This window comes from Notamacropus eugenii, chromosome X (assembly GCF_028372415.1).
Source record: "Notamacropus eugenii isolate mMacEug1 chromosome X, mMacEug1.pri_v2, whole genome shotgun sequence".
NCBI lineage: Eukaryota > Metazoa > Chordata > Mammalia > Diprotodontia > Macropodidae > Notamacropus > Notamacropus eugenii.
The window spans coordinates 16,122,579-16,134,892 of NC_092879.1; the positions used below are offsets into that span (position 1 = coordinate 16,122,579).

The 12,314-nt window shown below is 44.0% G+C and overlaps 1 long non-coding RNA gene across 1 annotated transcript in view; it reads left to right on the forward strand.

Moving 5' to 3' along the window:
- Positions 1-12,314, forward strand: part of LOC140515578 (uncharacterized) — a 385,043-nt gene that overhangs the window by 226,393 nt on the left and 146,336 nt on the right. The gene's annotated exons all lie outside the window — the stretch shown is intronic.

Sequence of the window (12,314 nt, forward strand, 5' to 3'; positions counted from 1 at the left end):
AGTTGCTTCATCTTTCAGGGCAGGAAGTCTTTTCAGTTTTGATCAAATAATATCACAGACATGACTGTCTCCCTTTCCTTATGTTGCTCCTTGGCAGGGAAAATGTTATAAATGAATATATAAATTGGCCATGATATTTGGTGGCATTTGTCATATGTTGGTGGTAGAGTGACACCTAATAATCTTGAGGTCACAGATCTACCCAACAGTCTCCCACTGTCTCCACTGTCCCTCTCAAGTCACCCTCTCCTCTCAGTCATAGTCCCAAATATATTGCTCTGGTTCCCAAGGTCCCTGCTCTGTCACATTCACCTGTCTCTATTGCTCTATGTTCCCTTGGAAACAGGCACCTGGATTGTATCTCATTGCAGTCTTTGACTCTTCTATGCCACTCTGTGCACAACACCAAGGACATCCCCTCAAGGAAATCATTGACATCAGTCTTGAGGAACTTCCTCAATCCAGCTCCATTGCCCGACCCTGAAGCAAATGCTTCCCCTAGCACTTCCTGCCCTGGACTGGAGATGTGGAGGAAATGTTCCTGTTCATTCCAGTGCTCAACAAATGTTCCCCTCCAAGGAAATTTGTGCTGGGTCACAAGAGCTCAGCTGCATGGAGCTGTCCCTTCCAAAGTGCTGATCTGGCTTTGGGTTCTTATCCTCCCAATTCCTCTAATCCACCTTACTGAAAATATCCCCCTGATGTGGTTTGAGAGGTTCAGCGACCCGTCAAGGACCGAAGGGCAGGAAAGGGTCATCTGGAATGTATTCACAGATTTAAGCGTTCTTTAAGTCAAGTTGACAAAGGTTTCTTTTAATGCCAATATGGCATGCAGAGCTCCTTAAGCAACTTGAATCTTCACAGGAATGATGCGAAATCTTATATAGGAAAAGGGGTAGATTATCTGGCAGATATGCCAACTAGGTGATAGCATGCCACCTGGATCACAGGCGTCATTCACCACTAGAAATAGAGGGGAGGAGGTGTTTCCTAAGGTCCCTTATTTCTGTAACAAGATAGCTTTGGGAGCTGATGTGTATAGCAAGCTGGATTGTATACAGTAACTGTGGGAATCAGTTCATGATAGTTCTGCATAATACAAGATACTTCTGTACGTACAAGGGAAATTCTACAGACTTCCACTGGGTCTTGTGACAGGGAGAGATAGTTTCCCTCACTGGGGCCCACTCATGAGCTATTGCTAGGCACATGGTGTCCTTGGGCTGGGGAGAAATCCGTCAGGGACAGTGTTTTGAGGTTGGGGAGAAATGTAATCTTCGAAGTGGGGCCCAAGCAAAAGCACCTAAGCTTACCCCATTACCCCTGCTATGGAACCCTCTCTGTTCTTCGAGGGAAGGCAGTCAGGGCCTCTCTACAGGTACAGGTGTTTCTAGTGGAAATCCTCAACTGACCTGGATGGAAAGGAATGACTAACGGACCAATCTCTCTGTACGTTAAAAATGCTTGGTGCCTTCTACTACAACAAAGAGACTATTATCCCCACTTTGGCAATCAAGTTCTACCATTTCCTCATACTCCCATCTAATCCCATTTCACACTGCGTAGATCATTGTTACTGTCACTGCAAGAATTTGCATTGTGTATACACTGGCTTGAAGTATGAATCAGGAAAAATGTGACAAAACTTTCAGTTCTGGTATGATCCTAACTGGAAGGGGGAGAGTGTGTTTAGTTGCTGAATGAAATGAAATGTGATGCCATATGTAAAGCCCTTCCTACTGCTCTCATTGAATAGGGTGAAAGCTCTTGGATATGTATGATCTAAGCATGGAAGGACCAGGGTGCTTGCAGTGGGATGTGTGTGGTTTTCATAGATCCAGTCAAAGGTTCCCACAATGAGGTCCCTGATATTGCTGGCCTTCCCACTGCTTCCCCTAGACCTGTGCTGCCTAGGTGCAGAGCAGCCCAGATTCCTTTTTCCACATGTTGCTCCCATTCCAGTAGGGCTGCCATCTGCTGCACCTCTGGGATCTTTGCCATGTGTATGCATGGAGACAAAGATGAAGCATTGAACAGGGTGCTTCGGTCGTCGCAATCTCTGACATTACCGAGAAGCCCCAGTCCCGCTAGAATGGCGCAGTACAACAATGTTATGTTATGTTCACACATATACAGAGTAGGTTTAATCTGTGTGTACTTTGGCCTTTGGGGATACATGATGTTACAAGTCACCTAAACCCTGACTGAAAAAATACTTATTGATGCCCTCAAGCAAACCAACTAAACCCTTTCTTGATGGAGAGGATGTTGACAGGAGAATGCTTGGGGGTAACAAAATTAGGAGGGAACTCCTGGTTAAAGACGTTCAGCAAGTCCTTCTGTTTTGGTGAGAATCCTCTCTGCTCCTGAAGGAAGTCTGCCTGGGTGAACAAGAAGTCTCTGGTGTCTCCTGAGCATGCTTAGGGAGTTTTTCCATGGGGAAGCCTACCTTGGCTGGAGCTGCACACAGCACTTGTTTTATGTGGCCATAACCACAGTAGCCCCAATACCAACTCAGATACATCCATGCCTGTAAATCTCAGTCATCCACCCTCCCTTCGAATCCTCAGCCTGCCAAATCAGGGGGAGCCTTTCCGGCTTCCCAGATCCCCTTCCAGAATATGGCCTTCTTCAATTAGCCACCCTCTTATACAGAGCTGAATGTAGAAAGGCCCTCTCCTGTTTCTGTAAAAATGGACAACAGGCTTAGAATGTACTCTTAAAAAACTGATAAGGAAACACAGTGATCAACACTTCCTTTTAAAAGCACATACGAATCAAGGTGAAAATGGACAGAAATACTTGTGGAACTGAGAGATGTAACATTTCACTAAACTGGAGTAAAAGTAAGTCAACAGAAATTAAACAGATCCTCACACCTGGATTTCTGCAGTGTAGCTGAAAGTGGTCAATCCATGGGGGAAGTCTGTAAAACAGCAAAGACCCAAGAGTGGAGTACCGATAAACTCCATGATGATGTTCCACAGAATTCATCCAACAATGTGTGTACGGAGAACCACAGAGCACACGCTCGTTATCCGGGTTTGTTTATAGAAATGCTGGGGGGTTTCTGATGGCAGTCCCACATCAGGTCGTTGTCAGCAGAAACGATAGACTGTGTTTCAGGAGCGCAGATCTAGTAATCAGCACAGACTATGGAAGGAAGGAGTAGAAACTGAACAACTCTGCACTGAAGGTGGTAAAACATTAGTACCTAATGAATACTTAGCAAGTCATGACATGAACTGGTGTCTGGAATCATGCATCTGAAGCTCAATATCTTTTAAAAGTGAACAGATGAGAAAGGTTCCTATTACACATGGAGACCTCAGGAAATCCTTGGGAATTAAAAAATAAATTGCACTGGAACTGGAACTGGAACATCGTCATGGAACAAAACTGTGCTTCCCATCTCCTAGTCATAACATTGATCCATCAGCATTCAAGAACTATGTTTTTAACAGCATAGTTAGTGTTCCTAATCTCTAAACTGCCTGGATGAAAAGCTTGTAACACATAGAGACCTAGGGGAAGACCTGAAAACTGTGTGGAAACAGCATGAAGAACATGTGATCTCCCAAATCCTTTCACCTCCCAGCATTGTCCTAAAGACGTATTCATGCAGCCCGCAGCAGATGAGTTAACATCCTAATAATCTGATTGAGTTACAAAAGACAGTAATTTTGTGCAACGATCTGAAGAACATTACACAGTAAAGAATCAATAGCGCAATAGGTAAACTCCATCAAAAAGACTGACAGATGATTGATAACGAGCATAGCAATAAATCCTTCTATGGTGCTTTATGACATAAACAAGCCCTTTGCAAACATCTCATTTGTACCTTACCACCACCTTGCTACGTGTTTGCCACAGGTATTATCACCCGGTTTTACAGATATTAAAACTGAGGTGTAGAAAATTTAAGTGGCTTGCCCATGGTCACACACTGAGTAAAGCAGAACGTCAGTCTGGGGCTTGTGCATCCAATTCCAGGTGTCTCCCCACTATGCCAGTTTACTAGTGGCAGGGCAACTGGTGTTGGAGAGAACAAAGCACCCAATCCGATATACTATTGGAAAGAAATTGACTAAGTCACCTGGTAGAGACTGAGGCAGAAAAGCAGGTGTGGCCCCTTCTTGTCCAGACTCTGGAAGGTTTATATGACATAAAGATTTAGACCAGAGTACCCACACATAAATGGCAGGGGCAGACGCGCTGCCTCCCTGAGCGCCCCCTGTTCCTCCCCAACCTGCCGGATCTTTGTCCCCTCCTGCCTGGTGAAAGGAGGCTGAGCCCCGCCCCTTCCCTCCTCTGGGGCTTGTGAGGAATTCAAGTCCCATTCCAGGCTGCTGGTTTGTAGATGCTGCTATACTTCCCGTGCTCTTTCTTCCCTTTTGTGGAGCCCAGAACAGGCTCCCTCGACCTCCTCCTTCCCCTCTTTGACTTCCCCCTTCCGCTCTTTGTCCCCCCGTTCCTCTCTTTGTCGTTGTCCTCCCAGTTTCTGTAAAGGGGCTGACCTTCCACAACCCCAAGCTGAGTTCAGCTGCACCCCCCACCCGCCTCAGCCACATCACCTCCCCACGAAAGCCTGGGAGCCTAGGAAGCCCTGGGCCCACCTCCAAATGGAGAATGCACCTGCGGCCCCCTCCCCTAGATAGATTGGGTCAACAGGGACTGAGAGAAAGGACTGGGGTGAGGGGGCTCGGCACTGCTCTGGGCCTGATGTCAGAGACTCCCCTCCCTCTCCGTTCTCGGAGGAGACTACCCCCTCCCCGCACTGACGTCACCGTGCCCGCCCCCTCCCACCCTCTATAAAGTGTAAGTCTTCTTTGTCTGGAGGAGGATGTGAGTGGGGCGAACAAGAGCAGGTCTCCGTACCCCTCACCTACGTCCCTTCCCTTTATCCTCCACACCCCACCCTCCCCTGCCTTACCCCCATCTGCCCAGCATCTTACAAACTGACTGATCCTGAGGGTCCTGCTAGCGCCTGACTGACTCTAAGTAGGTAAGTGGCCCCTCCCTGCCCGTGCCTCAGCCTCTCCCTTTCTTCTCTTTGTCTTCTCTTCCCTCTGCCCTCCCCCCACCCCAATCATTTCTTGATTGGGATCTCGCTCCCCAATTGCTTTCCCTTGCTGCCCAGAAGGATGCGGGTAAGGTTGGGTGGAAGGGCCTGACATTATCAATTAATTTGTTTATGCGTGTGTTGTGTATGGAGGTAGGATAATCCGTGTGTGTGTGTGTGTGTGTGTGTGTGTGTGTGTGTGTGTGTGTGTGTGTGTGTGTGTGTCCGTGTGCGTGTTGAGGGCTGAACTTGTATGTGCTTTCTCCTCCAGGCCTGCTCCTACCTGGAGCTTCCTGCCTTCCCAGGCCTTTGTCTGCAGGTGGGGGCTTGGGCTTGGTTGGTTGCAATAGAGGACAGCAAGGGAGAAGCCGTTGGGGACACGCCCTCCTCTCCTCAAGTGGAGTTTCTCATCCTTTCTTCCTCCCATCCTTGGCTTGATCTCAGGCCTGGGCAAAGAGGAGACAGAATAGGAATTCTTCTCCTCCCCTTCTCCTGGTCATCTCTTTTGTTTAGTGTTGTTTCATTGAATCCTGGATTTATTTTTGTTCTGGTTTGAAGTAGAATCTGGTGAAAGGGGTTTTTCCAGGCACTTTGTGGTTGAACAGAGAGAGGGGACTGTCCCTGATCCTGGAGATCTCTATGATTTATGGAAAGAAAAAGAGAGATGTTTTAATGTGCACTTCTCTCATCGTGAGGAATCTGGCCCATTTTGTCACAGGGTTATTGTTAGCTTGAATTTCTTCCTTTGAAAGCTTCCTGTTCCTTTGACTATTGAAGAATGCCTCTTAATCTTAAAAAATGGAATCAGTTTCTTCTATGTCTTGCCTATGCAGCAGACCTCAGAGAACGTTATTGAAAGGATGTTTTTCCTCATTTCACTGTATCCCATGTTTGTACAAAAACATTTCAACCTTATAGAAGCAGAATCATCCGTTTAACTTTCTGTGTTTCTCTCTGCTGCTGTTCTGTCATAACCTCTTCCCTTAATAGATGTGACAAGCAATTTGCTCCTTGTTCCTCTGAGTTGCAGTTGATTCCTCTTTTACACCTAATCCATGTACCTTTTAGTAGTTTAATTTGAATGGCTAACTGCTTTTCCCTTATCCCATGTGTTTTTTTACATATTGAATAATGTGTCCTCCCCTGGCCATCCTCCCTTTAACTTTTAACTCTGGATTTGTTAAGCATGATTTGATTTGATTTGATTGGCTTGCTTCTGTGCTTTGCATAGCTAATCTTTTCTATTGACCACCCTTTCAATTTTTAACAAGTTCTAAATGTTTTCCGGATTGCTAGGTATTCTGCAGGGCCTGAAGACAGGAAGATGCATCTCCTTCAGTTCAATCCTGGCTGCAGAAACTTACCACCTTCATGACCCTGGGCGAGTCACAATCCTGTTTCCCTCAGTTCCTCATCTGTGCAATGAGATGCAGAAGGAAATGGAAACCACTCCAGTATCTGGTCAGGGAAAGCCAGGCAGGACTGAGCAACAGTGAAAATTGGTTTCATAATCACTGATCTATAGCAGAGTTTGAGATCTCCTTCTGATAATCTCTAACCTCACATCCCATTTTCTCCTTCCTCCCTCCAAATATCTCCCTTGAGATATTTGACCTCTTTCTAAGCATTTTTTGATGATTGCATTTTCTTCTATCACCTGGGTATCCCTGTCTTCCTGCCTCTCTTCATCCTCCAGAGTCATGTCATGTAACAAATTGTCTTTTTGTTTCAGGGACGAAAAGAAAAACAAGCCCAACTGATCAATGCATTCAGGTAAAGGTGTGCAATGGGTGACACCTGTGGACCTCTCACCTCCTGGATGGGGTAGGGTGATGCTGTCTCCTCATCATTCCTTTTCAGGCCCACTTGATCTAGAATATTTTGTTAAGGGTACTTTCGCACACGTGGCTAAAACCCATTGTTAGAGGATGGGGGTGGGAGCAGTGAGTGGGGGAGGAATATCTGAAGCTTCAGATATTTTCACACTTTTCACACTGCTGTTTTCAGTCCTAGTTCTGAAGGTGAAAAATAATTAAATTCCAATAAAATAATGGAATATTATCACACAGTAAGAAATACCTTAATGAAGTGTTTCTGACAAACTGGAGACATCCAGTATCAAGAATCATAAGCCTGTTATATGGATAAAGGTTTAGACTTGCTCTTCTCGGCTCTACAGGTCATAACCATGAGCAATAGCTGGAAATTATGAAGGGGCCAATTTAGGCCTAATATCAGGAAAACCTTCCTAAACATGAGCATTCTCCAAAAGTGTAATGGGCTCACTTGAAGAGGTGGTGGTTCCCTCTCCTTGGAAGGATTCAAGGAAAAGCTGAATGACCTTTTGTCTCTTAGACTGGAAATTCCTTTGCTATATAGTTTGGATGTGATGCCTGCTGTGATCCCTTCCAGCTCTCAAGTTTTGTGCAACTTATGTGAACCAAGGCTGTCAGGGAAATCTGAGGACAACATTTCGATTTTATAGTAATATGTTATTTTCCCCCAGTTGCCTGTAAAGGTGATTTTTAATATTCATTTAAAAAGTTTTGAGTTCCAAATTTTCTCTCTCCTTCCCTCACCTTCCCCATAAGTGAGGAAGCAATCTGGTATGGCTCCTATATGTTCAATGATAAAAGTCCTATTTCTCGATTAGTTATGTTGTAAAAGAATGTATAGAACCAAAGGCAAAAATACAGGAAAAAATACAGAAAGTGTAAAAGAGTATGCTTTGATCTTCATTTAGACTTCATCAGTTCTTTCACTGGAGGTACACACCACTTTTCGTCATAAATACTTTGGTACTGTCTTGAAGAATTGTCTTGTGGAGAACAGCTAAGTCCTTCACAGTTGATCATCATATAGTATTGCTGTTACTGTGTACACTGTTCTCCTGCTTCTAGTCCATTCATTTTCATCAATTCAGACTACAATTCCAGGTCAATCTGAAATCTGGGTGCTCATCATTTCTGATGCAACTGTAATATTGCATTCCATTGATACGTCACAGCTTCTTCAGCCATTCCCCAGACGATGTCCATCCCCTCAATTTCCAGTTTTTTCCACCAAAGAAAGTCCTGTTACAAGTATTTTTGTACAAATAGGTCCTTTCCCCCTTTTTAATCTCTTTAGGATATAGACTGAGGAGTGGTATTGAGGCATGAAGGGTATGCACCATTTCAGAGCCCTTTAGGCATATTTCTGAAATGTTCGCCAGAATAGTTTCATAAGTTCCCAACTCCACCAATAGTGCAGTACGGTGCCAATTTTTGACATCCCCTCCAACATTTATTATTTTCTTTTTTTGTAACATTAACCAGTCTCCTAGGTGTGAGCTAGCACTTCAACTTGTTTACATTTGCATTTCTCTAATCAGTACTGATGCAGAGAATTTTTTTTCCCTGTGAAGACATACAGCTTTCTTTTCTTTCATCTGAAAACTGCCATTTCATACTCTTTAACAATTAATTAATTGGGGAATAACTTGTATTCTTATCAATATAATGCAGTTCCCTGTATATGTGAAGGAGTCTTTTATCAAAGATACTTTTGTGTAAAAATGGCTTCCAGCTTTCTGCTTTCTTGCTAATGGTGGTTGCATTGGTTTTGTTTCTGCAAAACCTTTTTAAGTTAATGCAATTAAAATTATACATTTCTCTCTCATAATTTCTTATATCTCTTGTGGGATAATAAAATCTACCCTTCTGTATAGATCTGACAGGTTAAACCTATTCCTGGCTCTCCCCATTAACTTATGGTATCACTTCTTATGTTTAAATCATCTGCTCATTTTGATCTTGCCTTATTGTTGTAGAGTCATGCATCCACCTTCCTGGAAGAGGACCAATGACATCAGTAGGGTGATGCCTTGAGTTACAAGAGAATTGAATGTGAGGCAAGGATGGGTAAAGTCATCTTCTCCTCCAGAGTCATGTGAGGGCAGTGACGAGACATAGGTCAGCACAACGAGATGGCACCACATACAGGGGGAGGTCTTTCCCTTTTTAAGCTAAGTTCTTTCCAAGTCTCAGTTTGCCTGAGGCAACTCCAATTTAGTGATTCAAGGAGACGTTAAAAAGAGGCAAAGATGTTCTAGTTTTCCTGAACACACAAAAAAAATCAATCTGGGAGGGGAAGACCCTTAGGGTTTGTGGTCAGAACAGAATCAATTGCTATCTCCATTCACTTTTCTCCAGAATTCTATCATATATAACTTTTCTAAATTTCTAATCTCTACTTAAGCCCTTTCTTCATCTTGTGGCAAGATTTTACTTGTGCTGAGAGGCAAGAATTGAGGATCCCCACTAGTAATTTTCTGTCAGTTTTTTCCAATATCTCATTAACTAAATAATTGATGTTATCCTATTTGTGTATACATGTATAGTATTGATATTACTTCTTTATCTCTGGTATCTTTTAGCAAGTATTTTTCATTAGATCTCTTTGTACTTTTGCTTTGTCTGAGATGTAGATTGTTATCTCTGCTTTGTTTTTTCTTACTTCAGCTGAAGCATAATATGTTCTGCTCTGACCTTTACCTTTACTTTGCATATATCTCTGCTTCAAATATGCTTCTTGTAAACGATCTAGTATGGGATTATGGCTTGTAATCCACTCTGCTATCTGTTTCTTTTCTACGGGGACTTCATCCCATTCACCTCTAGAGTAATGATGACTAACTGTATTGACCCTGTTTATACTTTTCTTTCACTCTCCTAGCACCCTGTTCCTCCTCACTAGTGTTTTGATTCTGTCTATCCCCTCCCTTCTATCAAGCACCCATGTTTTCTTATCCCCTCCTTTCTTATTTCCCTACATTGTGAGATAGAACTCTATGCCCAACTGAATGTGGATGTCATTTCCTCTCTAAGTCAAGGCTGTTGAGAGGATTCAAGCAATGCCCACCTCCTCCCTTCTTTCCTTCCCCTGCAATAGGTCTTTTGCATCTTTAAATGTGATATTAGCTACTCCATTCTTCCTCTCCCTCCTTACTTCTCTCAGTGCAGTCCAACTTCTCACCCTTCGCATTTTTTGTATACTGCGTTGACATCAATTTATAGCCACACGAGTAGAGATTCACTTCTTAAGAGTTGGAAATGTCGACTGGGGCCCAGCCAAGATGGCAGAATTAAAAGCAGGGCCTCATTTGAGCTTTCCCACAAAACCCTTCAAATACCTGTCAAAAAGGGCTCTAATCAAATTCTAGAGAAGAAGAACACACAAAACGAAGGAGTGAAAGAAATTTCCAGCCCAAGACCACTTGGATGGTTGAGAGGAAAGGTCTGTTTCATCAGCCTAGGAGACAACAGCACTCCAGCATGAGCCAAGTTAGCGGAGAATGAGGGCTCCAGCAAATTCAGACCAAGACGCAGGGGACTGAATCACTACCAGCTGTACTGGTTTGTGCAGTGCTTACAGTGAGGAAGAAGTGGGTTCAGATCCTGATTCTAATACTAACAGATTTAGTGACTCTGAGCAGGTCTTTTAACCTCTCCCCACCATTTTGGTACGGTTCTGGGAAAATTAAACTCAGTGTTGAGAGGGTTTCCCTTAGGCTCTCCTGTTTCAGTTCCAGAGGGAACAAACTTGTTAGGACACGCACCATCCAAGCAATGGAATTCCTTAGATATACGCTAACGGGAATGTGTGCGACTCCAAAGAAAGAAACAGGCTAGAACACCAGCGATGATTATATGTGTTAGGCTTAGTGGGTCTCATTGTGTTGTAGTAAGGGAATTTACTCATGAGACCAGCCCTATGGTGGCAAAGGAACAGAGTGTTGCATCCTGCACTGCCCATGGGTCAGGCCAGGCATTGTGGGAGGAGAACAAAAAGGGCCACAAGCCAGGGATGACTGGTGGTTGTTTTTATTTGTTCCAAGTTTTCCCATGGGACAGCTGAAGCTTCTCTTGCTGCTTACTTTAAAGGTAGTTTACCTTCTCTATCTCCCAGACCCTTGCAAACACTGTACATAAAGTTACTTGGGGAGTTCCTAACTCAGGAAGAGCTTTTCCACAGGGTGGATGGTGAATGTAGGAGGGACTGAGCCCTTGTGGAACTTCCCTGCAATAAGAATGAGCTCTTTTCTTATCCTTCCTAGGCCTCAAGGCAGCCTCCTGGACAATGGCTTGGCAGTAGTCTTCTAGGATCTCTGACTCTTTCCATCTCAGTGGTTCACTGGTTAGAGCACTGGGCTTGGAGTTAGGAAGACATGAGTTCAAATCCAGCCTTGGGCACCTATATGTTATGGCACATTGGGCAAGGGGAAGTCCAAGTGTTCCAAGTCAAGCACTCTTTCATCTTTCTGCCTCCTCAGTAAATTTCGCAACCCATCTTAAATCTGTCTGTGACCTTACTGAGTGGTCTGGGGTACTGAGAGGTGAAGTGACTTGACTGTGGTCATGGTGCTAGCATGGAAGTGAGGGAGGACTTGAACTCTGAGCCCTTCTGACTCTGCAGCAGAGATTCTGGGGCCTCAGGGAATCCCTCTTTTCCATGCACACACAATTCAAGCATCATCTCATCCATGAAGCCTTTCTTCATTCCAGCTTCTAGTGGCCTGGCTCCCAGACTGCCTTGCACTTTGCCTTTATTTTCTCTTTTTTCCCCATATACTTCTATGTGTGTTTTTGTCTCTTTACAACCTAAGCTTCTAGTGGTTAAGGACTGCACGTCTTCAGAACCTAGGCCTGTGCCTTTTTTGCAGGAGGTACTTAAGAAATGCTTCTTGATTGCTATATTAAGCCAACTCTCTCTTTTGTGCCCAACATATGAGAGGAGCTGAATCTATAACTAAGGACTGAATAAAATCCTGAGTTGTGGATCTAAGCTAGAGTAAATGATAATGAATATAATCACATATTTTATAGAGTGTCATTTGTAATTTTCATTACTCATCATTTTATTATTTCAGTGATCGTATTTACTTCATGCTTTCCCTTATAGTTTAATTAGATACGTGTTGTGAGGTGTTGATCGCCTGTCAAATTCCCGTCAAACTACTTTACACTTATGCCATCTGTTTTTGTTGTTGTTCTGAGTACGGAGTTCTTGCATTGTTTAAATGGACGGTTGGGCAAGAGAGGGTGGCAGGAAGGGGATGACACACATGTGATGGGAGGGGGCCAGGAGGTGGTTGAAGGACACACGGTGGCCAGGAACCAAGAAGCCAGAGCAGGAGGATCAGACAATGGCGGGGCCAGGCACATGATGGCCTGGTGAGAATCTAGAAGAAGAAAAAGCAGGGGATAGA